At 42.1% G+C, this 6,099-nt stretch overlaps 1 long non-coding RNA gene across 2 annotated transcripts; it reads left to right on the top strand.

Annotated features, from left to right (window-relative positions):
• Positions 1–2,167: 2,167 nt before the first annotated feature.
• Positions 2,168–4,203, top strand: LOC139027002 (uncharacterized). Of its 2 annotated transcripts, none has more exons than XR_011479022.1 (3): positions 2,168–2,340; positions 2,825–2,983; positions 3,665–4,203. It is a non-coding gene; the product is annotated as an uncharacterized lncRNA (long non-coding RNA). The 2 variants fall into 2 exon arrangements; XR_011479021.1 differs by having other exon boundaries at positions 2,329–2,340; positions 2,825–2,999; positions 3,680–4,203.
• Positions 4,204–6,099: the final 1,896 nt, after the last annotated feature.

Genomic DNA, 6,099 nt, shown 5'->3' on the forward strand with positions numbered 1-6,099 from the left:
AAATTACCAAAATAAATAAATAAATACTATCAAAGAAGATCCTGCAACTGTATACAATGTTGCGTCCAAATGAACCATATTCCTATAGTGGTACTACTTTTAACAGGGCCCATAGCTCAAAGTAGTGCACTATATAGGAAATAGGGTGCCCTTTGTGAACGACTATGAGGTGAAACACAGTGCATGAGGTAAAACAGTTTCATTCATGTCTGTTTTCTCAAATGGTCCTCCTATCTCCCCAGGCGAGCGTGATGTCTTGGACTTCACAGTGACAGAGACAAGCTGACTGGACGTTCTCTATTGTCTAGTACACAGTGCTGGTACAGGAAGAGAGAGAGGGGCAGTAACAGAATCTATTGTCACCACTCGAGTTTATCACAGGTAAGGTGTTATCAGACCAGAGTGAATTTTGACAAAAGTCTTTGCACATCGCGTCCTCGATTTCACATCAACTCAAGGCAGCAGGGTTACTTAGCTTTACGAGAGAATATAGTGATGGATAGTAATGGTTATAGTAACGTATAGTAATTGTATAGTAATTGTATAGTAATCCTTATACGTAATTGTATAGTGATGTTATAGTATTTTATAGTAATTGTATAGTAATCTTATAGTAATTTGAAATAGTTTAAAATTTTAAAATAGTTTTCAATAATTTTGTATAAGTAAATCGTATACGTAATTTATATGTAATTGTATAGTAAATCTATAGTAATTGTATAGGTAAATTGTTATATGGTAAATTGTATACGTAATCTATAGTAATTGTATAGTAAATGCTTATACGTTAATTGTATACGTAATGTTATTAGTAAATCGTATATAGTATATAGTACGTCTTAAGTAATGTACAAGTAATTGTATAGTAATCTTATAGTAATTTATATAGGTAATTTTGTTAAATAGTCAATCTTATAGTCAATTTTGTTATACGTTAATCTGTATAGTAATTGTATAGTAATCGTATAGTAATTGTATAGTAAATGTGTAGCCCCCTGGGCTTCAGGAAAACTGCGCTTTCCCCGTTCCCACGGAGTGTTCCAGGCTGCTGAACGGAGCGCTCCAGTCAGGAAGAGGTGGATCTATACCCCCAGAGGGCAAGGAAGGGAAGGCATCCAGAGTCTAGCTGTCGACACTGTGAGACTCGAGGAGGCGGCTGGAACGGTAACATAACAGGCTTCCTCTCTCCATGGGTTTGAATGGGATTGAATCTCAGCCATCTGATTCCCAAAGGTGACAATCACATTTTCCTTTTGAATAGCTGCATTTTTGTTGGACATAGTAACGTGGGGAATGGTAGAATGGCTAATAAATGTGGACATAATATGGCATATTTATTTCTATGCGTGAGGGTCTGTCTGTTTCCAATATCAGCTTTGTGGAATGTGTTGCATACTGTAGGTGTTCCAGAGGAGAATGAACGGGAAGACAGGATTTCTCAGAACCTGGAGTGACTTACACTAACGGCTTTGGAAACCGATCAGCGAGGAGTTCTTGGCTCGTAAGGTTTGGCTCAATGCTGCTGATCCACTGAAAGTCCCTCAGAAGAGACCACCACAGAAAACTGTAGTTCAAGGGATAGTCATTTCTATTATCAATTTCAGGTAAATTCAGGAAAGTAAACAGAAATTAATTTACCCCAATTTTCTTTAATCCTTTCTATGAGAGGATTAAATAGGAATTTCAGTCCCATTCGAATTGACTGAATAGAGGCAATGCATAAAGATGGCCGGCCCCATGTACTTACCACAAATACCTCATTGCTAAGTTCGGTCCTATTATACAGTGGTTTCCATTATTCTTGTTTTGAAATCTGCATTAGCTCCAGCTAAATCTCCAAGATTGTGGCAATTGAAAAAAAATTAACGAAAAAGTAACTTCTGCCTGATTTACACTGGCACATTGAGCCAAATGTCGCGCATCCGTAGTTAAAAACTCTGTGATCATGGCTAAAACAGATGACGCATAATCCCAAATTCTTTACGCCAACCCTCACCATTGAAATGGAATTGACACCAACCATGCTAACTGCATCAACAGGGAGGCTACCTACCAAATGCTTACAGTATGTACTTCTACATAGCTCCACAGCTTGAACATCGAGGTACATAGTATAAATGTGTAATGATGCCTAATCGTCGTCTCTCTCTATCGTCTCATCCATCCAGGTAAGTAGCTGCTTACAACCTGACCAGCATGGACCCAGTGAAGCCTGAGAGTGGACCTGAGTCGGCAATTCGATACCGGCTACGCCCATGTACTTCCAGCCTTTCCATCGACTCAGAGGGACAAACAACACCGCCACATCAGAGGTGTCTGGATTAACACCCGGCACTGCAGGTAAAAGGGGAGGGATGGAAGCGGAAACGAAACAGAGGAGAAAAGGAATGCAAGATGTCCCTAGCCAAGATAGAATGTGCGAGGACAGAGCCTAGCAGACGCAGAAATGTATCACTAGCCAAGATAGAATGTGAGGACAGAGCCTAGCAGAGCAGAATGTACACTAAGCCAAGATAGAATGTGAGGACAAGAGCCTAGCAGAGCAGAAGTACACAAAGCCAATATATAGATATGTGAGGACAGAGCCTAGCAGAGGAAATGTACACTAGCCAAGATAGAATGCTGAGGACAGAGCCTAGCAAATGCAGGTGCTTAAAGGTTGAGGAACAAAACTAAATAGCTTCACAAACAATAATCAATACGAGGTCAATCCATTCACATAATTTCAACTAAAGTTAACATTTTACTGAAGTTGGGGGTGGGATTGGTCCCTCACTCTACAATCCTGAATTGTACGTCTTTCTTTCTCCATCACGTGTATAAGGTGACTCCATGAGGTACACACAACGGGCGGCCATTCTCCACCAGAGACAAGAACCCCACCCCCTGGGCATCCACTGTGCAGGCCCTACATGGGCGGCTGGTGTACAAAACTGCTACAAGACCACCTCAACGGCCTCTATGCACCAGCAGCAACAACCAGGTAGCGACTAGTATCAGTATCATCCCACTAACTGTTTTGTCGTTGCGTTTGACATTTTGATTAACAGTACCTTTCATGGTCTTTGCTATTGCAGAGAGCACCCCAATGTTGATTGCTATAACACTGGCACACATCTCGAGTGTTTCAATTTGATCCATAGAATGATAGAGGACCCTTCTTTGATCTGTCCAATAATGGCATCTGTGAGCAACCGGCGAGCACCATTAGAGGCCATCTTCATTTTGAATTAGTTTAAAAAAAATCCTACTACTTATATGAGTTGGTAAACAAACTGAAGTTGCATACTGCCACATGAGTGTGTTATTTGAACAGGTATAAAGCCAAGTTTGTGATTACTGCCACCTGCAGTATTGGAATGTTTGCTCATATATATCATTGGCTGATCCTCAGATGGAATTATGTGATCTTCATTAGCCCATAGGAAGTCCACCAGTTTGACTACTTCAAAATGGTGAAATTTCTCCAATGATGATGCCCAAGCTAAAACGGGCTTTTAGGCACTAGAGTCTTTATCTATCTCTATGACTTGAACAGATTCTTTATTTGAAAGATGTGTCATCTGCTATCAACTCCTATCAACTAATGTAACTGATTTGAAGTTTGTCAACTCAACTTAATCTACTAAATGAACGTAACTCAACTGCTTGTGCTGTGTTATAGGGTGTGTGTGGATAGACTGGCAGGGCAAGAACTCGTCATTTCCCTTCCTGAGATGAATTCGACGGCCGGGATTCCGTCACAACCCACGGCTAAGACTGTCCTCTGACTCGTCACCCTAAAACCTTCTTTGAGAAACAGAAAAGTGGAGCACCAAGAGCACATAACCGTGGTGGATGTCGCACTTCTGCATCTCAAATTCCGCCACAATTGCATGTCCAGTGGTCTAACAGCCGTCACGACAGACAGCGTATCAGTCCGTACTGTACTGTACAGTGCAGTGCACCAGGCTCCTGTTCTGTACTTTTATCATGCTGTCTCTCTCAGCTGTATTTGTAGACAGAAAATATTTGTGATTGCGCATGTTGTACAGTATTGTTTTATGACCCAATCTTACGTCTCCAACTCAATGACTGTTCTAACTGTTCTGACCCAAAGCATCCTAGCTGATGCACATCACAAAGGTTACCCACCCCATACTACTGTAATAAAAGAGTGCACTGTCTCACTCTATTGGAATAATGAGGCAATGTATGCCTGGATGGAGATGGGTTTTTAGTAACTCAACTATGTGAGTGGTTGTGTGTGACTGACATCATAGGAACGTTGTCAATCTACTAAATTATTCTTCAGGTGTTGTCAGGTTACTCATCACATGTGTAGTTCACCAGACCACTGTGACTGACATCATAGAAGTTGTCAATCTACTAAAATTGTTCTTTAGGTGTTGCCAAGGTTATCATCCCATGTGTAGCTCACCTGTGCTATACATGCTTATTTCACATATTTCAGTTCTGTTCACAGATATAGTATTTTTGTGAACTGATTTGAAATATTTAGACAAGAAGAGAGAGAGTGCAGGAGATGGCCTCGGACAGGTTAGTATCAGTAATAAGATGATGAAATCATCATTACTAAACACATTTCAGTTGACAGTTATGCAATATGACACCCACACCCGGCTGTGTCCTAATGGCACCTATTCCTATGTAGTCACTACTTTTGACCAGGGCTATAGGGAATAGGGTGTCATTTGGGACACCAGTTTCAAACCCACCTACAAAACTGAGGCTATACACCTGGTGTGTTTCTGTCACCATCAGCCTTTTCAATCAGTGACAATCTAACACAATCTAATTCACCTTCCTCCTTCTCAATAGGCATTTAGTTCCTGATCTAACAACTCAGCACATCTGCTCTTGAAATGTCCATTATCAACGATTCACAGGAAAGAAGATGAGTCGATATGGAGCTCAAACCTCCGTGAGGTCTCTACACTGCAGCATCCAGGGGAAGATAACATAGAAGCTATTGCTTGTCACGTTTACCACAGAAGCACCGACTGAGTGTGTACAACTATTGAACAGACATTTGCAGCAGATGGCTTCAGTCACAAAGCTCAGCATTCTCTGGCCGTTGATGCCTATGAAGTGAAAGAACAAGGTGAAGAATCCTCCTTTTCCACGACTCCTGTGAGTGAAGACTACTGGTTGATCACCAAGATCCTCAGCTGAGAGAGTCTGCTGCTGTGAATACTCTAACCTTCACCTGATAATTAACCCTGGATGCAGACTTATGGGATCGTCTAAAAGCTATATGTGAATCTGAGGAACAATTCTTATCTCCAGATCACACACCTCACTCAGTCAGACTCTGGCGTTACAAGGTGGGGTGCTGGACAAATGGCACAGGGTCCAAACAGAAAGAACATAGACCTACCGTTTGCAGAACTACGGCAAGAAGCCAGTTGTGCATTTATCCAGTTAGGAGAGACAGTAGACCTGTTGTGTGGACGGCAAGGGGTGGTGACATGTGACCGTCGCGGTGGTTATATTTGAAATTTGGGACAAATTTAGTTCCCTAGCACTTTCTTGGAGACGAAATGGAATGGCAAATGGTTGAGAACAGCTCCCAACTACGTATCACCACTTCACCCTGAGGACAAGATATCTTTTGTTTTAATGGTCTGGAGCCCAGCAATGTGTTTACTGGAGTTGATGGAAGTGAGGCCTGAGGCAATGTATTCTCTTGCTCACTGGGAGAAAATGCAGTGCATGCTTGCTTTAACACTGACCCCAGTGGAGAAGAGTTGTATACTGGCAGATTTAGAGTTACAACAGCCGTGTGAAAACACTCTGAGGAAAAACCTCACTGGCCAGGGAAACAAATGTACATGGTGGATGGAAGAGTGTCAGGGAATTACACCTGGTCATCCATCACTGATGCTACCCACACAGGCTTTGTATATGTTTAGGGGTTTCAGGATTCTTCAATGCTGTGACTGCTGTGTGCTGCAAGTCCGAGTCCACAAAGGTTCTTCCAAGGGAGAGAAGCGCTCTCGGCTGTAACGCTGATTCACTCAGCCTCTGAGGTTGTATGGTACAGACAGAGTTCTGCCCAGAGGGAAGAGAAGCTGCTCTCAGCTGTACGCTGTCTCC

This window comes from Salvelinus sp. IW2-2015, unplaced genomic scaffold (genome assembly GCF_002910315.2).
Source record: "Salvelinus sp. IW2-2015 unplaced genomic scaffold, ASM291031v2 Un_scaffold6758, whole genome shotgun sequence".
Taxonomy (NCBI): domain Eukaryota; kingdom Metazoa; phylum Chordata; class Actinopteri; order Salmoniformes; family Salmonidae; genus Salvelinus; species Salvelinus sp. IW2-2015.